Source organism: Fringilla coelebs, assembly GCF_963513975.1.
Source record: "Fringilla coelebs genome assembly, chromosome: 14".
In the NCBI taxonomy this organism is placed as follows: Eukaryota; Metazoa; Chordata; class Aves; order Passeriformes; family Fringillidae; genus Fringilla; species Fringilla coelebs.
The window spans coordinates 20941275-20968007 of NC_140040.1; positions in this window are offsets into that span (position 1 = coordinate 20941275).

Genomic DNA, 26733 nt, shown 5'->3' on the forward strand with positions numbered 1-26733 from the left:
AATCTAAACAAAAAGTAAACCACAGTATTGGGTTGCCCCCAGCAATTCCACTGCAATCACTTCTCACAAACCGCTTGTGAGCACAATTCCAACAGGTGCAATTGCAGGAGATAATGACTTGCTTACCTATTCAAACCCGATGAAACTCTCAGCTCTAGTAACTCCTCAAGAACACTTCATATAGTGGGCGTTTCATTACTGCTTTCAACATTCTCGAGATTTAATGACCATAAATAGATGGGAGTGCTCACATTCAGCTCCTTGCCCTGTGGAGTTGAAAGTAGGTTAGAGAGAAAAGTTTAGCAAACAGTTTTTGAGGAATATTTTTGATTAATCTTAACACTGACCTGGCGCTTGGATAAAATAAAGAGAAAAATGTGCAAATTTACCAGGCTTAAAGACTGCATTATCTTGTCAAATTTCTTCAAGAATATTTTCTGCTTTCTTTTTCCTTCTGTCATAACCTCCACTGTGGTCTTGTCTTCATTTTTCCTACAATAAGATCATTTACAATGTACATTGCCATTTATGAACCTAGCTAAAATACATGAAAGCTCTTTGGAACCAGTAGATCTAGCTGAGAAGAATGAAGAGAAGATGGCACAGAGGAAAGCTGGCACTGTGCCCTCCTCAAAATCTGGTCATTTATTCAGAAGTAGAATCAAAAATTGTTGGATCCTCTGCTCTCTTGTGAAGATTGGATCTTTCCCAACATTTGCCATGAAACTTTCCCATAAATCATATAAAGCTGTTAATTTACCTGCATTAGAAAGCTCTTGGCAGTAATGACTCCTGGAAACATAGATCAGGCAGCAAAGAGATTCTGCAGAGCCTAGAGACTGGGATAGGGAAAAACTGCTACTGTCTTTCAAAATTACTGTTTCAGGATGCTTGATTTTTAGGCTTCCTATGTCAAGGCTTCTCAAAAAGGATGATATTCGCAGGGATTGTGAATGATGACTTTGAGGATTCTCAAACTTGCAGCAACAATATCACAGTCTGAGCTGAATGGCTTCATTTTTATCACCATCTCTCTTACCTTTATTCCAGATATGAGTCTAATTATTGATTTAATTAGCTACATTTCTGTCTGAGGAGGATTCTTAATTTATTCTTGAGTCTTCAGAACTGACTACTTTATCTAGCAAGATTCTTTTGAAAGAAACAAAATTAAAACTGCTTTAATTAAGCACTTTCTATGGGAGAGGTGCACAAACAGCCCAACTAAAAAAAACATATTAATTATTTCATGGATGAAAAGAGTTCCCTCTGAGGATGGTGAGGCACTTCCAGGTTGTCCAGAGAATCTGTGGCTGCCCCTGTGTCCCTGGAAGTGTTCCAGGCTAGGTTGGATGGGGCTTGGAGCAACTCGGGATAATGGAAATTGTTGAAAATAAATGATCTTTAAGGATCCTTCCAACCCAAACCATTCTGGGATTCTGTGATTATGGTGCCATTGTATCTGAGAGCACAGACAAGAGCATGATGATCACAATGTGTGGTGGATGCTAAGACAGCCATACATAATCCAGCCAAGGGGAAAAGCTGACACACTGCGTAGGAGGTCACAAACAGTTCATCAGGAATTCAGCTGGAACTCTCCTAGCTCTTGGTGACATGGTTGTTTCACTGGGAATAATCACAACATAAACAAAGCATCCTAAATATTTCATTCATTTCCAGCTCTGTAGGGATCTGTAAGCCAGCCAAATACATGGCTGGATAAAAAGCGATATATAATATTAAGGTAGCTCAGAGCAAAAAGAGCTGCAAATATAGAACCCTCCTGTTTATCATGTAGATCACAGAGGAGGACAAAAGATCAAGGCAATGGGCTTAATTACAGGCACAATGCTCAGAAGTTACCATAGAAAGACTTACCTTAAACCCAGTATTTGTGTGCAGCAAAAAAATCAGTTCATTCTGTTTACCTGTTTTGTGTTCTTTTCTAAATGTTCCAGTGAAAGGCTTCAGGCTGAGAACTTCAGAGACCTGCAGCCTTAAAAACTCCTAATGCACCACTGCATTTTCAGCATGAATTTCAACATGCCAAAGACTTGTCCAGTCTGCAAACTTCTCCCCAGTTTTAGGTAGCCACAGGTTGATACCATTTGGGAAAAGTGCAAAGTTTCCTGATCCCTTTTCACCTGTTTTCTGTCAGGAAAATTTGAAACACAAAGAAAGGAAAGAGTAAGATTGTATTTGAGAACGCTTTCATTTCTTCACTTTCATGTCTGACTGTGCTCTGTGAATTAAACAATATCCCAAAATGGTTTATTCTCTCATTCTCTGATAAAGGACATATTTATGTAGTTTTATATTTTCATACTGTATGAAGGAACTTTATTTTGTTTTATCTGTCACAACGTACAAAAGAAAGACAAAGAACATAGAAAACAAAAAGCAAGAATTGCAAAGCTCCTTGCAACCTCCTGCAATTCACTCTTTTTCTAGCACAAAATATATTAAAAAAGATCTGGCTTTGAGATAAATATACCTTATAGCTCTTTTGAGTGCCCCATTATGCCAAAAGAACACAAGGTAGATTGCAAACATGACAGGACTTCAAAACTAAATCTTCTGACAAGCCTGACTTGCACATAACTGTGAGACTAGTGAGAAGTTTAAAAGATTTTTTTTCAATTATCATTATTGCTTTAGTTTTCTAAGCACTGACAGCCTCAATATTTTGAAACATTTTAGTTTCAGAGGCAGTAGGACAAGACCTGCAAAGCTGTAGAGGCTCCTTCTCTGAAGATGTTCCACCCCACCTGGATGTGTTCCTGTGCCACCTGCTCAGGTGTCTCTGCCTTGGCAGGCAGTCAGTGCAGGTGAACAGAGCCAGGGTCTGCTCCAGTTTCAGCACATGAAGTTGTGTTATCAGATCTGTTTCCTATCATTCTTGGAAAAAGGGGGGAAAAACCAACTAAAACCCATCAACAACTGAGAGACCTGCCTGTGGCGAGTGCAGTTCCCCAGCACTCCTTCCTGGCTCACTCTGCACGTTCCCTTTTGCATGCTGGGTTCTCTCTCAGGTGTTTGTCTCAGAGGTTTGAGATGGGACCAAGGTGTTCTGCCCCTTATCCTGACCTGGCACTCCAGGCAGCCAGAGATGAAGGCAGATGGAATCTGAGCTCTATGTCCTGTTTTCCTTCTTCTCTGTGCTCCCTCAGAAATTAATCTCACAGAGGTTTTAAATGCCCTGCCTCATTATTAGCAAATCTGTACCACACTGCAACTGTTCTCGCTTTCTAAAAGAGCCTGAGGTCCTGCACCCTCTGACAGCTCACCATGTGGAGATATTTTCTCTCCCTTGCCTAGTTAAGAGGTTATTGATTGCCACTCACACGCTGTAATGGATGGCTTTCCACTGCCCACATTTGCCTTCCTTCTGTATTTTTAGCCTCTATTTCTTCCCTTCCCAGTGATATTGTTGTAATTTGCAATGTGTGTACTGGTGAGAGGGTCAATACACTTTGCTGGACACTGCCTCAGTGATTTATTTTCACATCTCCTTAACTAAATCCTCTCAGTGCAGAGTTTTTTCAACCAATTGCCAGCAAACTACCATCCCCAATTTCTGCCAGCTTTGTTGCTGTGTTATTGCTGTTTGGTGAGTGCATTCTCTCAGAATTCACAATTTGTTTTACTGCCAGTTTTCAGAATCAAATCCTTGTTAACCATCATTTCCTTCTGGAGATATACTTCTCACTTTTGGCATGAGCTTGCAATTTCTTCTTGCCTTAGAGTTTACCAGATTTCCCCTTGTGGTGCTTCCAGCATGCATGATTAAGGAGGGTGAGTGAACCTACTCCTATTTATCACCTCACAAAAAAATTGCGTAGCCACTCTTTAGGTCACGAATTGGCCAATATATGTCATGACGTGAGCTGTAAAATGGAATTAAAAAAAAAAAAAATCAGAATAATAACAGAAAAGCAAAGATAACATGCAGTAAGAATATAGTGATCTACCAGCTGAGACTGGGTTCAAGTTTATACCACACACAGATTAAAAAACGCTGAAGATTTAATCCAGGTCTGCTACAGAAAACCTGTTCAGAGACTTTGCTGCTGAAGAGATGGACAGGGGGGTAGAATCCTGGAGCTGGAGGCCTTGCACTGCCCCTGCAGGTAAGTTTTGAAATTTTCTGAATTTACTTACCTTTAATATTATCTTGGCCCTTTGTTAAAAACTGTCCAAAATAGCCTTGTTTCATTTAATCCAAGGTGATGAGCTGGTTTCAAATTTAAATGTCTATTAATCCACAAGTTGAGCTGCAACCAAGGATATCAGTGCAATTTTTTTTTAAGAGCTTTACAATATAAAGCCCATATCTCACAGTTTAGCTGTCTGCAGTCACACAGGGAGTAGTTAGTGCATTAGCTTTCTTAAACCAGAATTTCAATGATGCTTTAGTACTTTCAGCAGACACACCGAATTGATTAAATTCACAAGCTGTAAAAATGGTTTCTGACAGCTGGGAGCTACACACTGCAAGGACAAAGGTTTGTCTAAATGATGAAGTCTAAAGCAATATAAACTGATAGCAAAAGGCTTTTAGCTAACCTAGAGAATGGGGAGTAAAGATTTTTCTCCTTTAGAAAGCAAGAATAAGCTGCTTGAACTTTCATATTAAAGGAGCTGCCTGCCTTTCAGGCTTTGGCAGCTTGGCCTGTGTGGAGCCCTTTTGAATCTGTAAGTTAAAGGCTCCACAAGAAAGCACAAACAATTATTTTATTGATGAATAAGTTGCAGAATAAATCCGAGCCTGCTTCATTTTCATCTCTGCATGATCACCAAGACACTGTGGAAAGACTCTCAAAATAAAATCTTGTTTATACTCCATTGCTAAACTGCCAGCAACAGGTAGCCATCAAATGGAAGGAGGCCATTTCCTATGAGAAACAAATCAAACCTCACTGTCACCAGAACAGCGATCCCAGCAGAAAAGAGCAGGCTGATTGTACCTGTCAAATGGGCATGACTGTGTCAGTCTGGAGGGACTGAATGACTATGCAGTGATATGTCACACAGGCAGCATCAATTAATTATGCCTCTGAATGCTCTTGTACAGCCTGGTGTGCAAACGAGCACAACTGGAATTTGTCTGGACTGAAAAAAACCCTAAATCTTAAAATCAGCCTAAAACTGATTCAAATTATTTTTCTCCCATAGGTGTTCTCCTGTAACAAAACAGCACCTTTTTCATTTAAACATTGTTGTATCAAGGTAGTCCTTGATATAACAGAAGTCAAACAACATTTGAAGTGCAAAGACTCTGGTTGCTTTTTTTTTAGTTCAGTGTGGCTGTTTTCATGGAAAGACCTCCAGGTAAACACACAGACCACGTGATTAACATTAACTTGGAATATTTTATAGAGAATTTTTGCAGCAAGCACTTAGAGATGCTGGGTTCAGCATTTACCATAATTGCCATTGCCACTTAGATGCAGCTTTTCCCCAGAGGACTTAGACAGAGAATGGTTTTATCTTGTTTAAACCTAATAGGCAAAAATTAGGTGCTGAAAGATAGAAAATCCATGAAAATTCTCTAGGTGGGCAAATAGTATAATGCAAACCAGAAGCAATATTTAAAGCCACAAAATGCCATTGAAACAATACCATGCAGTCAGCAAAGATGTTTTTTCTACCTATTGGTAATTTTAAAGATAATGAACCATTCAGCCTAAGTGTTTTAGGAACTTGAAAACTTTCATAATCTTACTTTAGAAATAAAAAAATATACATACATAATTTTTTTCCACTCCTGACATCATAGACTTTGGAAGAAAAATATTGTTATCCTGTTCTACATTTTAAAAAAACCCCATGCATGGAAACTGAACGGTAGCAGCTCTGATTCTCTGCCTGCAGATTGAAGAGCAGCTCCCACCACTGCCAGTTCCCAGGGCTCCCATAAGTCAGAGAAGTGCAAATTTAGCATCAAACCCAGAGTCAAAACTCAAACCTTTGCCCAATCGGGAAATACTTGCAAGGTACATTTTTGTCTATTTTACAATGTTTGAAACTCACAGCAAATCTCAAATTACTGCATTTACAAAGGGGGAAAATTGATTTGCTTTTCAACGGGAGAAAAAAAAAATTCAGTCTGTGGTATAACAGAATTGGGGATTTTACTTCCCAAAGTTGAGGGCATGAGATTACAATGGATAAAGTCATTCTGTTTAATATTTTCCTCAACCTGAATATAGACATGTCATTTCCTACATATGCTCCTAAGGGAAAGGTGACCTCAGAATTCCCTGAGGCAAGCCCACAGGACAGGCCAAAGCTGGATCACCAGGTGGGAAGGTTGCTCTCTCAGGATTTGTGTTGGTGGTTTTAATCCCAAGGGGTTGTGTGCAGCAACACTTATTTCACTATTATTTTAATAGTATGGCCCAGAACATTCCAAAACCATGCTAAATTTGGATAAAATAATGAGGTGAGCTCTTGGCAATGAGTCAAAGAGAAGTTCTGCACCCTTTAAAACACAGTAAGAATTGCAAAATTATCTAAATGCACATAAAATATTGTTAAAGGAACAAAAAGGTAACCAAAGAGCAGATTCTGATGCTAGCAGTGGCTAGCATCAGGGGTTTTTTTGGCCATTCTAAAACATAATGGGGCAAATCTGAAAACCCAGAACTGATAAAAATATCTATTGAACATTAGCTGGGATTGAGCAACTTTAATTTGTATGTCAAAGTTCTATGGATGCATCACATGCAACAACAAAACACTCTCAAGGCATCATGTACAACATCCTAACCAGATTCCTTTTGCTTTTTTCCTTCCCCTTTTAATTTAATTCAATTTATTCACTACATGTTTCTTTGTGGACATCACCAAACCACCCCAGTTTGCAGCCTGTAAATGATGACTCAGAGTTTACAACAGCTCACTGCACTTTTTCTGCAAATGCAAAAAGCAGAAAAAGAGGGGATCTGTAGAAAAATAATAATTATCTTCATAAAAGCAAACTGCTAACCATAGAGAAACAAAAGCTTCCTTGCTGGAGCATGAGTGAATTACAAATTTTAAACAGTATCACTGTCTTGAAATAGTGTTGTTGGAATCAGCCATTATGGAGCAGAGACCCAAATCATTTAATGAGACCTTTAACTGGACATGATTTTTGCTGTAGCAGCCTGATGTAAACTGGAGCCTCACTTAATTAGCACCAGTATTACAAAGGCCTAGGACTAAATGATGTGGTAAAAACATTGCAGCTCGCAGGAATGGCCACACATTTCTTGTTTTATATTTTAGCTGGGCAATATTCCTCATTCCCACCATTTTATCAGTTCAGCCCATGCTGCTGGTATTGGAAGGATTATCTCTGGTTTTATTAGGAACAAAACACCCAGTTATCTGCAGTCTTCCAAAAAATGAATGGGACTCGAGCCTTATTCTTTCAAAAAAGGAAAACGAACAATCCCTGAGCGACTTCGAGAAAACTGGACTATGGGAAAAAAATTACTTTCAGCTCAAGTCATCATTTTTCCTGACCCTCTTTCAAGCTTTATTTCACCAAGTAACACCACATTTGTAAAGATTAAGATGGGGAAAAATATTCTGCCCAGACCAGCAAGGCTTGCTAGATCAATATGATTACAAAGGCTGGGTAGTTGTGTTTGGTTGACACGAGACAAATTAAAAGGCAATGGTAACAATGTCATTCTGTACAGACCTTGCCATTCTCTTCAAATTGAAGTGAAAGGTTAGTGATGAAAGGTGCCTGAAAAATTCATGAACTTCCTGAAAAGTGTCCTTCTAGCGAAACCCTTGAGAAAAAGGGAAAGCAAATTAACTCAAGAGTCCATTCTTTGGGCTGCCTCTTACTTGATTTCTTGAGGTCTCAAATCCCACCAAGGTCACACAGATCAACAATTTCACTGCTGGTACAAAAACATATCAGAATACTTTCCCCCTGCTTTTTCTTACCAAATAACAGGGGGAGTTAAAAGATTACCTCAACTGTAAAACACCAGTGGTCTCCTGAACCCTGTCACCACGTCCCAGCTGAGGCTAGAGGACTCTAAAGAGTCCCAGGGAGTGGTTAATAATGAGATGCTGGGCATTCATGCTTGAAATTGTAGGTCATTTTTGATTAAATATCTTGCAGAGGAAATAAGGCATGGCATCCTCACAGTGAGTTTGTAGTGCAATATGAAAGTGCATAAAAGCTAAACTTGTTAGAGGTGATCTGCTTGTTAGAGGTGATCTAAGTGATGGGGGGAAACCAGCTCAGCCAAACTGAGGCTTAACTCAGACTGCTCTTCAAAATTCAGAAAGGACGTTTCATCCAGAGAGTTGAGCTAAGCCTCCTGTAAAATGCTAGTTTAAATTGAGTTTCCATGTGCAGTTTTGGCCTAAAAAGAGAAAATATGTATACTTATTTCTGGAGCTACTATAAGGTGCACATTTAAAAATGCAGGAATTTTAAAGATCTCTAGCTGCTACCTGCACAGAGGTCCTGAGGATTTTTTTGTGGGCAGAGCTGGTTCTTCCATTTCTAGACTTTTTTTGCAGAAATATTTTGCACCAAATACCAGATGCTTCCTAGCCTCATTTCCTGACATTATGCATAATTCCTGAATGACCCAAACAAATCAATTCCTGAATGACCCAAACATTTCTTGGCACAAAATATTTATTTACTTCTATGTTCTCTCTATCCTGTCCACTGAATATGTTGTCTCTGATCATCACTTTTTGCACATAAAATGTTAATCCCAGTCAGAACCAGTAGGCACCACAGTAGACACACACAGCAGACATATCATTTGAGATAGCACAATATTCATACTATAAAAGAGAATAATGTGGGGATTTTTTGTCTGAAAACACAGCAACTTCAGCATTTAAGATCAATAAAGAGTGACTAGAAGGTTGGCAGAGTTTTCTGCAGTAATCCAGGACATGGAAGATCAACAAATGATATTAAAATAACTTGCTTCCAATTTTTGGCTAAGAATATTATTCCTTCCACCTCATGTTGAATGCAGATAAACAAAGGGATGAAAAGTATCTTTCAGTATTGCACAGTCAAATCATTAATAATTCAAGAAACAAAAATCACAAGAAAAATTAATAAATAATAATAATCAATTTTGCCCTGGTTTATAGTCTTGAGGTGTCTGATGCTATTTTTCCACCTGGCTGTTGTAAGAACATGGACATAATTTCTCCTAAAAAATAGTTTTAAAGGGGGGAAGAGAAGCAAAAAAAAGCTCTGTCAAGCCAAGACTCTTACCTGGCACAGGACTAGAAGGTGAAGGAAAAAAGACAAATTCCGCTACCTCCATTGTGCTGTTGACTCCCAATCATTCCTTTTACACCTCCATGTGTTTAACTCTGGCTAAGCAGGAAACTGAGACTGAGATTTCTACAAATCTGCAAGTACAAGCTGTGGCAGACGATAAAAGATACTTACTACTATTTGGCAGATTAATTTTAGCTGTCTTCAGCCTGTGCCTGTGGTGTATTTCATATAGTTTCATGTTTGTCCAGCATTCCCAGCATGTGTCATTGCAGTTAAGCCTCCTCAATGAACTGCACAAGCCCTGCCAGAGGTGGCAAGTAATAGAGTCAGGTACATCATGTCTGTTCCAGAGCCTAAATGAAGACAGCAACAACATAGACTTTGTAAATATTATGACATTTTAAAATAATAATAATACTAATACTAATAATACTAATAATGCTAATAATACTAATACTACTACTAATAATAATTATTATTATTGTTATTATTAGTATTAGTATTAGTATTAATATTAGTATTAGTATTAGTATTATTATTTCTTTTTACACATCCTAGAAGAAACTTCTGAGTGAGAAATGTGCAGCTCTGAATTCTCATCCCTTCAGCAAGTTCCACAGGTTGGATTGGATGATCTTGGAGGTCTTTCCAACCTTAATGATTTTATGATAGATTTGGGGATTTCAGAAAGAAAACCCATCCTGTTTACCCTGCCATGTTTAAACATTTATTAAAAAACAAGGGACTGGATTTTAACCTTCAGATCAACCAAATCAATGTTTTGCATCCTATGAACAAAAAGCTTAAAATGAGCCTGGAAAATTCATTTTGATTTAATTTTTTTTTAAAGCATAATGGCCCATCAATGAGAACTGGAGGCTTGCAAGTGTAGCACGCCATTGTTCACAAAATGTCACAAATAGGATTTAAAAAAATATCCATGACTTTACAAGAAACAAGTGACTTGAAATAGCTCAAAGAAGATTACACATGACTGAGTATATGCTTCAGGATTTCTAATTGCTTCAGCTATCCCTAGTCCATCTTAGCTGTAAAATATAATTTAAATATTTTAGGTAGTTTTCTTTAACAGACTCTTAGACTTAATGTTTCTGCCTTGCTTCAGGACAACATCTTTTAATTGCTTTAAATTATCAGTGATGTCTCCAGCATTTTCATTGAACATGGATTGATTTCAATTAACTCTCTCACATTTTAGCATAAAAGCAGTGTTATTCAATTTGCCCTAATTAGATCACCAACCTCTTGGAGCTAAAGCAATGACAGTCATTAAAAGGTTGAATAGAGAGGGGGAATCAAGGTTTACTGCAACATTCGCCTTTTGCAATTTCAAAGCTGCAAGGAGAGTTTGTTCCAGTGTGAACAGGAAGGATTCAAATTCAATTCCAGAATTTAGAACTTGGAAAATTTTACAGGAGCAAATTTTGTGTCAGAATCAGGGTGGTTCTTTTGCACTGACAACAATCAAGCTTTGCACTGCTGCCAGTAACGCACCAGTCACTGTTTTCCCATCTTGCAATGCACCAAGAAGGATATTAGTAATTAATGGATATTAGTAATTAATGAATATGTGGTTGTAATGTTCCTTCGGTTTATATCTCCTTGGAAATTTTCTTTTCCCTTTACTGCCAGCTACTCCAGAAAAGGGATATGAAGACAGTCTAGAAATGTTCTTGCAATTAAAAAAACAAACAAAAACAAGCTTTGCAGCCTGAGGGGAAAAATGTAGAGAGAAAACAAAGGCCTGTATTAAATGAGTCTAAGGGATGATGAGACTTCACAGAGTCATTAAGCTAGCAAGAAAATTCTGCAAAACTGCAAGTGCAAACATCCTCAAGACAGTCACAACTTTTCACTCACCTTTCAAAATTTACAAACACCCCAGAATTTAAAAACAAATCTATTCTAGTAGAGAAGGCCAAAGGATTTATAAAAAAGGGGAGAGTAAGACAGAGAGGAAGAGAGGACACTCTCAGTGTCCTCCACAGTGTTTTTTTAATCCCATGAAAATATTCACACACAGAATCCCAGAATTGTTTGAGGGTGGAATGGACCTTAAAGCCCACCCAGTGCCACCCCTGCCATGGCAGGGACACCTCCCACTGTCCCAGGTGCTCCCAGCCCCAGTGTCCAGCCTGGCCTTGGGCACTGCCAGGGATCCAGGGGCAGCCCCAGCTGCTCTGGGCACCCTGTGCCAGGGCCTGCCCACCCTGCCAGGGAACAATTCCTCATTGCCAATCTCCCACCCAGCCCTGCCCTCTGGCACTGGGAGCCATTCCCTGGCTCCTGTCCCTGCAGTTCCTGAGGAATTGTCCCTCTCTGTTCCCTGCAGCCCCTCAGACCCTGGAAGGAGCTGTGAGCTCTCCACACAACCTTCTCCTGCCCCGGCTGAGCAGCCCCAGCTCTCCCAGCCTGGCTCCCCAGGGGACGTGCTCCAGTCCCCTCAGCACCTCCGTGGCCTCCTCTGACTCTCTCCAACAGTTCCAGGTCCTCCTTGTGTTGGGGTCAGCAGAACTGAATTTCAGCAATCCAGGTCTCACCAGAGCAGAGCAGAGGGGTGGGATCCCCTCCCTCCCCTGCAGCCCACGCTGCATTTGAGGCAGAAGATGCAAACAGGAGTGTGCTCATTTTCTGGGGAGACTCAAAGAGCTGTAGCCCCTTTCCCTGTCTTCAGCACTGCCCAGGTATGTGGGGTTCCACACCGCTGCTCCTTGTGGAAGTATGCTGTTTATAAACCAGTCTGTCTTGGAGGACTTTCTGTGCTGGATTCAAAGTCAGATTCAGAGCCAGGAACCTGGGTGACTGCAGCCCTTTGAAAGAGTTCTCCTTCATGCTACCATGCAAGTACAGAAAATCCACAAAAATTTAATCTCTTTAGCCATGGGAGTCTGGGTCAAGCATCTTGTAGTACGTAATGCATTCTGAACAAAGCTGGGATTCTTTTATATAGTCCCCTACATGAAAATGCATCCATTAAGGCATAGCTCTGGAATTAGTTTATGCTCATCTTTTATAGACAATGAAACTCCACAACAGCTCTGTTTAATTAAAAACTGCAATTGTGCAAAGTTACTGGGGTATAAATCCTAGTACCATTGAATCACATGAAAATTATTACATTAATCTGTATCTAGAGTTCATAAAGGACAAAATTTTACATTCTCAAAGTCACAGGTATGCAAAGGGAGCTAAAAAGCCACTTATCAATTTTCCTACATGAATGAATTAAACCCAGATTACACATGAATACATTTGAGTAATTAAGAGCAAATATTTACCCATTATTTAGCCATAATATGCTGTTTTCAAATTCAATTTCTCCAGTGAAGGTCTTTCCTAGAGTGAATCCTCCAGTGCTGGCACCTTGTGAACCTCTCAGAACAACAAAATTATGGACCACTACTTAGCAAAGCAGCTCTGCCAGGTTGTCATATTTCCAATGAAACGAGCATTTCTTGTAAATTTTGTAGCTCCCCCAGCTTCCCCAGGCTGGCTGGCGATCCCAGCTGGAGTACAGGTAACACTCCATGGCATAACAAAGCCCTGCTTCTTGACTCCCATTGGGGCCCTGCAGTTCTGCAATCAGAAACAGGGAATGGCAGATTCAGGAATAAAAGATTTTACTTTTTGTTCAATGGGATTGGTCAGTGGAGTAAGAACAAGGAATACCTTGAGCCTGGCAGGAGCATTTCTGATGTGTATTTCAATCCATTTTAGAAAAGCTGCACTGGGATGATGCTCTGTGCTGAATAAACCAGACAGGCACAATCTTATTCTGGTGTAAGTATTTTCAGGTAAAACATTATCCCTGTACCAGCATTCCTTTCCCATGGAACGGATACATCACTAATACTTAGCCCTGGGACTCTTGTGGATGTCATGGGCTCTGAATGCACAGAGCTAATTTCTCTAAAATGTCTCAGTGGGTTACTTGGCCATTGCCAAAGGTAAAAAATTATTATCAAATATTTGGAATATTCTTTTGAGGTGGTGACGAATGGACTGTTTCACTTTTTTGGGGAGAGTTTGTGTTTTTGGGAGTTCATTTTGCATTGAATATGAACTGGCATAAGAGAACTACACAGAGAGACAAAAGTTTTTGAAGTATTTCAAATATGTTTTAAAATTCCATGAGATTTTCTCTTTCTCTGTTAATGAGATACAGGAACAGAAAGAATACACATAGCAGGGGGCACCAGTAACACAGTCATTCAAGAGGAGAAAGGGATGCAGTTCCTTCATTCAATCTTAACTATTGAGAATTAAGTTAAAGAATGCAATATTTTTCAAGTGAACAAGCATAATAAGCTTTGTGATCATCTGCATACTTGCAAGTATGCAAAGATACCTGGGATGCTGCACTATCAATATAACAAAATGAATAAATTCAATAAAATCATTTCAACAGGGAAAGTCAGGCACCTGGTAATGCTTTGTTGCAACCCAACCTTCAGATAAATTTAAAGAGCTCTTTTTGAAAGATTTACTATTTATCCCTAAAAATTTCAGTGTTTAACAATGTAGAATGAAAGTTCATTGAGGCTGAGGTGGAATTAGTAATTTCCAATAGCAGCAACATTCCTATTTCCCTATTTACCTAAAGCTCCGTGATTAATCTTTGGCCCTTTAACTCTCTCAGACATACCATCCTTCACATAAAAGGAGAAAGATATTTTCCTACAATTTCCCAGTCCATTTAGGATAATTCCCTACATGATATGGCTATTACTGCTTTATGTAGTTGTATTTTACACAGTAATTCCACTGTTTCTTTCAGATCACCATTTTAAGATATTAAGCTTGGCCTGTGAAAACAATCTGGGCCTGTTGGTATTTATATTCAGTCACGTGTAAAGGCGTTTTAGTGGACAGCTCAAACAACTGCCTATTCCCTGCAGATTTTATAGCCTGAATTACAATGAAAGGCTGCAGAGTATATTAAATAATGATGAAATAGGGAAATTGGGCAGAATACCACCAGTAAGATGAGCCTGTGTGCATGCACACAGACCTTTAGCTGTCACTTTTCAGCTGCCTCACTGCAATCAGCTGCTGGGACCTGTTTGATTCAGGTATCCGCTGTACACTATAGAGTTCTGTAATACATCCCAAGAAGGAAAACCTGACCTCAGCCCGGCTGTGGGATAGGAAAGACCCAGAATTAAATGGCTCTTTTCTTTGTGTTGTCCTTTGAACTTCATTAGCCCTTTTCACTGTAGGTGTTATGGCACACACATACAGCTGATTCTTTAGCTGCAAAATATTTCAGCTGCACTGTGGCACCTAAATAAGAGAAATAGGCAATGGTTTGAGTTGGAATGGACCATAAAACTCATCCCATCCCACCCCTGCCATGGGCAGAGACACCTCCCACTGTCCCAGGTGCTCCCAGCCCCAGTGTCCAGCCTGGCCTTGGGCACTGCCAGGGATCCAGGGGCAGCCACAGCTGCTCTGGGCACCCTGTGCCAGGGCCTGCCCACCCTGCCAGGGAACAATTCCTCATTGCCAATCTCCCACCCAGCCCTGCCCTCTGGCACTGGGAGCCATTCCCTGGCTCCTGTCCCTCCAGCCCTTGCCAATTGTCTCTCTCCCTCTTTCCTGCAGCTCCTCCAGGCCCTGCAAGGCCACCCTGAGCTCAGCCAAAGCTTCTCCTGTGCAGTGAGCAATGCCAGCTGTGCCAGCCTTTCCTCCCAGCAGAGCTGCTCCATCCCTCTGCTCATCCTGGTGCCTCCTCTGGGCTCTCTGCAGCAGCTCCAGCTCCTTGCTGTGCTGGTCCCAGGGCTGGGGCAGCTCTGCAGGTGGGCTCTCACCTGAGGGGGCAGAGAAGCTCAGAGCTGCAGAGCACTCAAAATGTTCTGGTTTTCTACAGAAGACACTGTTGCATCAAGGAGCCAGAAAGACTTCTAAAATAATTCTGGGGTGAGGGTAGGACTCTGAAAGTTGCTGTTACAAAAGTGTAAAGATGTCATTCACTGTGTTCTACTTTCTTAGCTGGATTGTGTGCTTGTGTTTGTGACATGGTGATTATCTTTTAATTATCTCCAGAGTGGTAATCAAAACAAACGGACTTATCATGCAATCACATAACAGGGATAACTCAGGACAATTAATTTAATTTCAAAGCAAAACAGGCTTCCAGAACAATATGCCTGGTTTTTATTATGACCTTAATCAAAGCATGAAGTCAGACTTGTTCTTTTTCCTCTGAGCTTGAATTCAACTCAATTCAGTCCTTCTGCAAGCTATATAAAGATTCTTACACTCAATTCAGTATTATAATTCAGGCAAATTTCTATGTAAACAAAGTTTGGACTGCTCTGTTAATGAAATATGACTGAGTGAGATGGTTGAACTCCTCTTTCTTTCTCTGAGCAGATGCAGTTTTACTGAAACTGCCAACAAGCCTATTTCCATTAGGGCAGACTGATAGAAAACAGAGGGCATTCTCCTTCATCCATTAATTCCTTGATCTTTGCAACTGGTGTTTGTGGAAGGTCTACCTCCCAGATACAAAGATCAATTCTTTTTTACCAAAGTAGAGATGAAAAACCGAAAAACTTGGCCTTGAGGAACATGAATAAGCAATGCCTTTCCTCATTGTTCCAAAATATTTCCAGATGCTTGTTTCAGCAGCCTGTTACAGCTGCTCTAATTTGGGGAAGAGCTGTATCCAGGCTCTGCTGAGTTGTGACAGCTATAGCTGGTCTGTAACTGCGCAAATAATCTGGCATAACAGATACCAAGTCAACCAGCCTAGCTCGTTAGAGAACAAGGAGTAAACAAGACCCTGGACACAATAGTGGCAGCCTTAATTCAAGCTCAAACAAGGGGACCCCAGCCAATCCCTTTGGAGTATGAGTGCACCCGAATCCTTGGCCATTGAGCTGAGCAGAGCTGGGACCCTTGTCCAGTCCTGTGTATACCAGGGAAACTCAGCCCTCCTGTGAAAGGGGCCCAACAATAAAATCCACCTGCTGATGCATGCTCTCAGGGTGTGTATATGTCCCTTTCCTGTCTCCACTCTCAGCAATACTGAGTGACACAGCAAATCCCACCCAGTAACACAGGCCTGTGTTCAATATTCTCATGTTTTCTACCCACAGTTTATAGCAACTAACTTGGCTCCTGAAATGTAATGGAAAACTCACAGGAAAAGCCTGAGGATTGGTCTGTGACAATCTGATTTAAGAAGCAGAAAATAAGAAAGGAAAGGTGAAAAGAAGAACATCAGAGGGAGTGGCTATTTCACAGAGCTGTACATACAGCTCCCAGGCATCCCACTGGGACAGTTACTGGAATTTCAAATTTGTGTTTATGGATGGAATAGGTGAGAGAAATTTTAGACAAGTTTCTGGGCAGATGTGCTTCTGTCTCCTTTACAATCAACCAATGGCTCTCGACAGAATTGTATTCTTTTGAGCTATAAAATTTAGGAGGGTCTAAACAGAGCTGTATCATGAAATGTTCCAGGGGCAGGAAATGAACTTTGATGAACCTGCTCAATCAGTGGGGAAGCTGTATTCAGTGTCAGCTGGTGAAATTTCATTAATAAATATAACAGGAGCAATCAGAGCCAATGGCACTCAAACCCTTCATTTAAACAAAAGCTGCCCTTAATTTACTCTCTCTTATAGAAGGTCAAACATTTTACAGTAGCAAATCTGATTTAAACTACTTTGTTTAAAACAAATCTACAACCTCCCCAACTATCCTAAAAACTACATTAATACAATATTTTTATTCACAGTCAGAAATGGGGGGTCCTTGTCATTTTACCAGCTCTTCCTGGCATTATTCTTTTTAAGCCATTAAAAGTGGTTTAACGCTTTATTAAAAATTTATTTCACAAAACCTTCTTTTTTTTGTAATAAAAATAATACAAAATTCATCTGTTGCTAATTTTTCCCCACAGAAATGGCACTTTTGACATGCTTTATGTGCAGCCTCTAAAAACCACAATTTTATTATCTCATTACTGCAAAATATTTTCAATTATTATCACCCCTCAAACCCTTCTTTTTTATTCTAAACAATTCACACTGGTCACAGTATAAAAAGGTGGAAGAATTCTGCCAGCTTGGGTTTTGTGCAGAAAATTTGGTAAATTATGTATTTCAACAACAAATGCAACATAAATGATGCTATATGGTATAAACAGTCATATTTCTCTTTCCCCCTATCCCTGTATTCTACTGAAATTTCTGTTCTCTCTTTTATCCCCATCCAATCTCACTGAGTGCATTGGACCTTTGGGATATAACTATGTCCCTCTGGGGAAAAGTAAACCGTGATGGCTATTTATAAAATGATTTAAATACTATATTTTGCCCCGGATTATTGAAATCAATAAAGAGAAATGTGAACAACAACACATTGTTGATTGGTTTTACAAATACTTTTAAACACATTACTAAAATAATGAAATTTTCAAAATGGTGAGAGAAAAGAAGGGAAAATGCTTCAAATACTTTCTGTATGCAGCTGACCCCTTGGTGGCTCTCTTGATTTTGATTTAATTACCTATTTATCTACCCTCATGTGTTTTAATGTCTTAATTATGAGAGAAGTGCTTAGAAAGACTTACCCAGCCCCATGGTTACCACCTGACAAGTGCAGGTACAAGCACCTCTAATCCATTTCAGAGCAAAACAAACAGCTGAACTTTAAAACCCAGTCAGATGAAAAGTGGAAACCCCCTTTAACCACTGCAAATTGTTGCAAAAATAAGGGCCTGGTTAAATTCAGTGATTATGTCCGCTTACACCCGATTATAATGAATTGTTGCAAATGATGAGGCAAAGGAAATTACTTTCCAATGTCATCTCCTCCATCATTCCTGCTGCATTCCAGTTCTGTTTGGGAATGTCATCTTGCTGGATGGGTGAACTAAAGAATTGTCAAAGTTCATTTGAATAGATCTTATGCCAGGTCCCTAGGCAGCTGGGAGAAGTCAGACACTCACAAAGCAAACCTTGTAACCTTGTATTTAATTGATGTATTTACTTTATCTATTATTTTCACTGTACATGTTTTTTATGAAAGGTACTTCTGAACTATTTTATGGCATCTCACAGTCCCCTTCAACATCATCTTTTTCTTTTTAGCAATTCAACATATTTTATTTATCTTAACCCCCTGTACTCTTCTCTTTATTGTCCACCTTTAAACCATTTTATCAGGTGTTTTTACACTTGCCTGACTTTACTCTTTAATCTTCCTACTTCACCTTTGGTCCAGATATTTTACACCTTATAAATGTCTCTTTCCAACACTTTATTTTTCATCTCCGTTGGATCATTTTTTATTGTCATAGTATATTCACTGCTAGATGAAAGACCTTCATTTATCTTTCAACACTTTCCATTTCTTTTCTATTTGATTTTTCTCACCTTCTCCTAAGAGAAGATCAGCAGATACTCCATCAGCCTTTTTTCCTATTTTGTCTCCTCTGAGTCCAAATGAAACTTAGCATGGTAATTAAACTTTTGAACTTTATTTTCATTGGTAATAAGATATGGAGAGCAGCATTTTGAATATATTTATTCCTAAATTAAAGAGAAAAGGTATAATAAAGCTTCATTCTTGTGTAGCAAAATACTTGTATTAATGATTAACACAAAAATATTGATAGAATTAAAGACAGAACGAACCATATCTGCACCTGTGATTCGCAGAGCCCTGAAAATCACTAACAGGTAGGTAAAAGACTAAATAAAAAGTCTGGAAGACCATTTTGAAAAAAAGTTTCTAGAAGTTTGGACAAGCTTTTTGGAAGGCAAGTTTGAATTTCTTTCATTTTAAAGCCATCTGGATCAACCACATACTAACCATAGGAAAAGTTATTCTAAAAGTTGTGTTTTAAGAGCCCAGATTCATTTCTGAAGTAATTTTGCTCCCCATGTGGAAATCCTTGTCTCCACAGATTGAGCTTCCTCCTTTAATCACAGAGCCCCTGCCTGGGTGAGGCTGGAGGGCCCCACAGGGGCTGCTCTGGTGCCCCCTCCCTGCTCCAGCAGGGCCATCCCAGAGCCCAGGGCACAGCAGTGTGTCCGTGTGTCCCTGCAATGTCCCCAGGGAGGAGCCTGCCCAGCCTCTGTGCCCCATCTGCTCAGGGCTGGCCCTGCCCAGGGCAGCAGTTCTGCCTCCTGGGCAGGGGCAGCTGCTGGGCTCAGCCCTGCCCGTGGCTCTGGGGCCATGGCTGGGCCCGGAGCAGAGCCTGGCCCTGCTCTGCCCTCCCTGCACACAGGGACACCCAGGGCTGAGGCCCCTCTCAGCTGGGGCTCCTCTCCGGGCTGAGCAGCCCCAGCTCCCTCAGCCTGGCCCGGGCACCCAGATGCTCCAGGCCCTTGCTCAGCTCCAGGGGCTCCTGGCCCTGCTGTGCTGAGGGTCCAGGGCTGGGCACAGCACCCAGAGGTGCCTCCAGGGCTGGGCACAGCACCCAGAGGTGCCTCCAGGGCTGGGCACAGCACCCAGAGGTGCCTCCAGGGCTGGGCACAGCACCCAGAGGTGCCTCCAGGGCTGGGCACAGGGGCAGGATCACCCTGAGCTGCTGCCAAGGCTCTTCCCCACGTCCCCAGGGCACCCTTGGCCCCCTTGGCCCCAGGGCACTCTGCTGGCTCAGGGACAGCTCCGTGTCCCCAGCACCCCCAGGGCACTCTGCTGGCTCAGGGACAGCTCCGTGTCCCCAGCACCCCCAGGTTCTTCCCCCAGAGCTGTTCCAGCAGGTCCCCCCAGCCTGTGCTGGTGCTGGGCTTGTTCCTGCCAAGGAGCAGAACCTGCATTTGCCTTGCTTGATCTTCAGATGTTTTTTTCTCTGCCCAGCTCTCCCAGCTGTCAAGGCCCCTTTCCTGGATTAGGACAAATTTGGCAGAAAACCTTCAAAAAGGGCCCCCCCAGCAAGCCAACCCACATGGCCCGTCCCCACAACCAGTTCGGGAAAATTTCCTCAGAGAGAAGTGGAAAAAACCTGTTTATTTAACAGGCAGAGCACTCCCCAGCACAAAAAATGAACAATACCAGATGACAAAACTCGTTGGCTGCTCTGAAGAGATGACAAATCAGAAAGTCTCTCCTGTGGGTGCTCGCTCTGTTACCAATCCCTCGGCACTGGGAAAGGCTGCTGCCCAGTGTAGGTCCCCATAGGCCGCAAAGCGCAAGCTCTTGGTGCTGCCCAGGTCCCAGTGCGGAGCAGGTTCAAACAGTTCCATAAAAAGGGAAAGAAGAAAATCAGTCCGGGGAAAACTCTGCCTTAGCCAGCTAAACCAACTAAAAAGCAAAGGAGCGCTCTGTTCTGCTCTGTCTGTGCCCAGACATCACAGTGCAGCGCAGAATGTGGAGGAGTGTTGCTTTTTAAGGAGTGAGCACAGCCTCTGATAACAAACTCTGTGCTTCTTCTTCTCCCCACCTTTGCTCTCAGAACCAGTCTTGAAGGCACAGAATAAAATATCCAGCATAAACAGAACAGACAGTTGGGGATACAAGCATCATATGAAGTCACCCTAGGACAGACCCTCTGACCGGGCAATCGGCCGCTCCCAGTTCTGTATCCTGAAATGGACTGGGAGCAATGAACAATGTAATGGAATGAGAACAGTGGTTTTTTTCAGTGGCTCTTGATAACTAAGAGAGAAACAGAAGCAACTGAAGCTGTGTGAGTGCAGGTACCTGGAACAAAAATTAAATAAAAGAAACAATCAGCTGAAATAGGTGTTGGACAGCAAACCAGGACCAGGAGGAAGACTGAACATGAACTATTAAAAGACCATATCTAAGAGAGTGCGCAAAAATTTTCCAGTGCTCAGGAATTTTAAGGAGTCCACTGCAGCCCTGTTACAACCCATCAGTCGTTTTCAGCTCTATTCTACTATGGGGAGTGAATAGAAAAAAATGTCTTGTGGGCAGCACTTGATGACTGCATGAACCAACCCATCTACCCCCATCCAGACTACACGCCAACAACCAAAATTGGGAGAACACATTTTTCATCAGAATGATGTAGAAAATACAGAAGAACATATTGGGAGGGCAGCATTTTTCAAAAAATAAATAATTCTGCATTCCAACAGATGTTGAAGGTAACAACATGGTTAACAGACTGTAGGTTGCAAATCTTGATTGATTTTTCCTAGTGATCCCCTTGATGGAGTCAATTCTTTTTGTTTTCTGGAATTGTGATGATGTGACAGCAGTATAAGGCTTTTCTGGTAATCATACTGATGACATGGAACAAGTGACATGGAACCACAAAGCAAAATCAGAGCTAGGGAAAAAAAAAATCAAGAACCTTCCTAGAGGATTGTCACGATCTATCTTTACGAACGGGTTTCGTGATGGTTTGTGGAAGATCTCAGAGTGCAAAACACTGAAAAGGCACAAGGGGGGTTTGCAGTGATAATCAAGACAAATGCATCTTTATTGAAATAACTACAGCAAAATGCATTGGGGAGGATTTGGGGGAAAAAGGGAAAAAATAAGGAAAAGAGGGAGGAAGAAAAGAAAGGTATATAGCTACCAAATGTAGAACAGTGAAGTCCTTTGATGTCCAGCCAATGGAGTTCACCAGGTTATGTCTGGGGAGATCTCAAAATCTCTAGCTAACTGAGAGGTTTTTATTGTGATAACTGTTGAAAATTGCGAGGTGGGGGAAATAGATACAGTAAAGAATAGATGTAACAGGTAGTCCATGTTCTCAGCAGTAAGTGGGGGCCATTGTCTCCTTGGTCCACTGCTCGCACCTGCCACATCCATCTTGCTTTGGTCAGCTCGCCTCCCCCACACACCTCCCCTGGGCTGGGGGCTTCAGACCCAGTCCTTGGAAAGTGTGAGAGAGGCCTTCTCACATAGGGATTTCATGTCTGGGTTTTTCTCTGGTGAAGAAGCTTTTTACATCTCAGATTGACTGTCACAGTGGTTGCAAATGAATGAGAGGGGTCTTCTGTGGGGGACCACCCAAAAGCTCAGGAGAAGTCCAGCGAGGCCAAGAGGTAGGGACAGCTTTCAAGGCTATTGTTGCAAAAAGGGCACAGTGCTCCCTTCTTCTCATTGGGCTCAGTGTAGCATACAGCAAACACACAAGTAACAATAGCTTAGCAATGCTCTTAGGTCTCGGGGCCCCTTGGCACGTAACTTTTCTTCTTCAGAGCCACAGATTTTAGACAGGGGGGATCTTTTCTTCAGTGGTCCCCCAATGACGATTGTGAGGTAGATGAGGGATATTTTGGAGAGACTCTCACAAGATGCCTTAAGATTTTTGTTTTACAGTGTTTCCACTTTTTGTTGATTTTGAGCCATCATTGAGGATTCATCAATGCCAGTGGAAACTGGAGCATGATCCATAGGGAAATTCAAATGCACCTTCAGTAAGATCTCAGGAGTATTGTTCAATTCTGAACCCACAGATGTATTAAAAAGTTAAGCCATGCTGGAAGAGATTATTTACCTTCTACATTAAAGTATTAAGGTTATATATTTCATTTTATCAACATATTATCAGCCTCATGTTATCACCATACTATTCAGTCACCCAGTTTGACTTGATCCTTTGGGAAATCTTACAATTCTGTGAGGTTTCCTTTAGTCTAAGCAACTTTCTGTTATCAGCAATGTTCACCAAGCTATCCACCAAATCAATAACAAATATACTGCAGAATGTCAGGCCTGATGTTGTTACCCAGGGCAGCCACTACTAACTGCTTTCCACTCTCAGAAAATTTATCTGCAGTTTCCAGGAAAGTGTGTCTTTTACGACAAGTCGCCTGCCTGCTATGTCATATTGAGATAACTCAATGTAAGTCACATAATTACATCATGTAACTTTATATAATTTGACATGGCTGAGGCAACCTGACATAAAATATCACAGTATAAAGCAACAGCTGGAAAATTTAAACATTGCTTTCCCCTCCCCTGGCCCCCACCAAAGGAATAGGAGGAAAAAACTCAAAAAAACCCCTTAATATTTATTTTTTCAACCCTAGCCTTTGAAGGGAAAAAAAAAAGAGAAGTATAGCTTGTCTAAAGTATTGATTTTTATATGTGTAACTAACACTGAACTGACAGTGTCTTCAATAAAACCTGAAGCTTCTTGGGAAATAGACTGTTGTCATGATCAGAGCCAGACCTCAGCAAATTGTCAGGGCTGCATTTTAGAAGAGTAGATGTGTGCTGCTACATTATATTAAACCTATATATGTGCTGCTTCACCTCTGTACGAGGCATTCTGATATATGTGTGATTCCCCGTGCCATTTATTTCCTAGGACATGAATTAAAATAGATTACAGTGCTAAAGAAACAGACATTTTGGTAGCTTAAATTACTTGTATCACTATAAAATTAGTCATTGCATTCTGATGTAACATGTAACAAGTGCCACATTATAATTCTCTTTATTTTCCTGTCTAAAAAGATGATGAGAACTACAAGGTTAATTTTTAAATAATGTGGCTCATCCACAATTTTCCTTCCTGCAATCTCTTTGGTTTGAAAAATGGCTATTTTATCCTTGTGCTGAGCTTTCAGAAGATGAAAAAAAAAGAATCTATTTTTAGTTATTTTCAAAACAATGAATTCAGCATTCAGAGTAGAAACTAATTTAGTGGAGACATGGAATATTGTGACTGCAGAGAAATGTGACATAGAAAGGAAGTTGAGATTGATAAGAGCTGAAACAATGTGACTATAAAGAGGGTTTATAATAACAATAACCACACTCAGCTGAAGGTGAGGCAGGAGTTGCTGTGGACATTCCCATCTGGATAGCTAGCTAATGGCATTGACAGCTGGAGTTAAATGCCAAGGCACACTGATATGGGTGACCAGAACTGACAGGGAGCAACAACAGCAGCAGGAGATTCAAGAAAAAGTACGTTTATAATACATACACAGTTGTTATATGGAGCTAAGGATACCAGGGAAAAGGAACTAAGAAAAGATGCCAGAACTGAAAGCTCTGTCCGAAACTCAAGGACATAGACTGGCTTGTTCGGGTTAGGACTTTCTGTTGGTTGCAGCAACACAAATAGATATTTGCTTGGATTGAAAGTAAATGCTATTCCTTCTTTAATATCTCAATATTTGGTTCCAAAGGACATGCTAAAATATTTCTAGATCTCTTCAGCACTATTTTCCTTGAATATAGACACAGTGGAATGAAAGGTAGAAAAGTGGAATCAAAGGTCTTGGGAAAAGCCTCTGGAGCTTAAATAGGGATTTCAGATTGGCACTTATGGAAAAGATAAGTCACCATCAATTTGAGTATGTTCAGCTTCAGGAAGAGATGGCTGAGAGGGGCCTCAGCCCTGGGTGTCCCTGTGTGCAGGGAGGGCAGAGCAGGGCCAGGCTCTGCTCCGGGCCCAGCCATGGCCCCAGAGCCACGGGCAGGGCTGAGCCCAGCAGCTGCCCCTGCCCAGGAGGCAGAACTGCTGCCCTGGGCAGGGCCAGCCCTGAGCAGATGGGGCACAGAGGCTGTGCAGGCTCCTCCCTGGGGACATTGCAGGGACACACGCACACACTGCTGTGCCCTGGGCTCTGGGATGGCCCTGCTGGAGCAGGGAGGGGGCACCAGAGGAGCCATTTCCAGCCTCACCCATTCTGGGATCAATGTGCAGTCTGCACCAGTTTTGGATGCTGAATGGTAGAGAAGGCAACATGACAGGATCAGAAAATCAGTCTGCAGAGAGAGGAACAAAAGCTGGTGGTATTCTATAGGAGGGTGGATAATAACAATGAACAAAGCTCCAGCAAAATAGGACCATCAGCTACTGGCATTCAGGTGCACAGGGACTTACTGAGCATAGGTGAAATCTGCAATCTTGATTTTTATCCAGTGTCTGGGGCAAAAAGGCAAGTTTAAAAACTGGAGCTTGAATGCAAGGACACAATTTTTTCTTTTTCCCTAGGGAAACAGATTAGTCCCCTTGAGATGTGTGAGTAAGCAGAGATTCTGAGCTGGCATAGAAAGCCAGTCAGGCACAGCCAAAACCCTTTTTGTACTCTTTGACAGCCAAGATGTGCATCTGAACAAGATTTGTATTCCAAGGAAAAGGGAATTTTGGATTTGACTGCTTCTGGATGTACTGGGATAGAGGACAGTATGTCTTTATATGTGGAAATGGAGTCACTCTGAACAACAGCTTGGATATTAATAGTGAATTACTTGTTTCAGCACCTACTTGATGCTTATGACATAATAAGCCATAATTGCTATCCACTTTCTGTTGTTCCAGACACTAAATGGCTAAAGTGTCAATCCATAGAATCCCTGAATAGGTTGGAAATGTTCTCAAGGATCACCTTGTTCCATCCCCCTGCCTTGGACACCTCCCACTGTCCCAGGCTGCTCCAGCCCCAGTGTCCAGCCTGGCCTTGGGCACTGCCAGGGATCCAGGGGCAGCCCCAGCTGCTCTGGGCACCCTGTGCCAGGGCCTGCCCACCCTGCCAGGGAACAATTCCTCATTGCCAATCTCCCACCCAGCCCTGCCCTCTGGCACTGGGAGCCATTCCCTGGCTCCTGTCCCTCCAGCCCTTGCCAATTGTCTCTCTCCATCTTTCCTGCAGCTCCTCCAGGCCCTGCAAGGCCACCCTGAGCTCACCCAAAGCTTCTCCTGTGCAGTGAGCAATGCCAGCTGTGCCAGCCTTTCCTCCCAGCAGAGCTGCTCCATCCCTCTGCTCATCCTGGTGCCTCCTCTGGGCTCTCTGCAGCAGCTCCAGCTCCTTGCTGTGCTGGTCCCAGGGCTGGGGCAGCTCTGCAGGTGGGCTCTCACCTGAGGGGCAGAGGGGCAGAATCCCCTCCTTATTCTACTTTTGTTTTATCAGACACCTGTGGAAGCAGCTTCAGCACTTTTTCCCAGTGAGATAATCATAAATGTCTAAGGTCCCAGAAAACTCCTGGGTAGCAGCTGCAAAGGTGGAATGTGGTAAGGTGTATCCCCTACAATGTGGGGCTAACTGAAGAAAAAGTCATTATTGGGTGCACAGCCGTGAGAGACTCTTGTTAAATGCAGCAGAGACTGCAGCAAGTTCTAAAATCATTCAAGCTTGGAGCGTTCAGTTAAACTCTGTCTAAGGTCAAGTGTGGTTGAGCAGCGGGGAAAGGAACTTGCTGCAGGGAAATACCTGTCAGTGCATCCACAGAAAGCTTTTTGGGCAATACCTGCATGTTCATCTGCATGGCTACACATTATGACTGTCACATACAAGATTCTATACCAGGTCAGAGGGCTTTTTTTTCAAATGCCAAAAATGTTTTGGAGGGGACAGTGAGAGCTGTTGTAAATGCTAGTAAATATTTCAGCAGAGTAGACACATGGAGGCAGGGTTGAAAGAATAAAATTATTTAGCTTGCTTTCTCATGGTTTCATTAAAAAATGTGAAAGAAATACCGAGGTCCATTTCCTTGAATCATTCTGCAAATCTAAGACCAAAATTACTTATTTACTATGA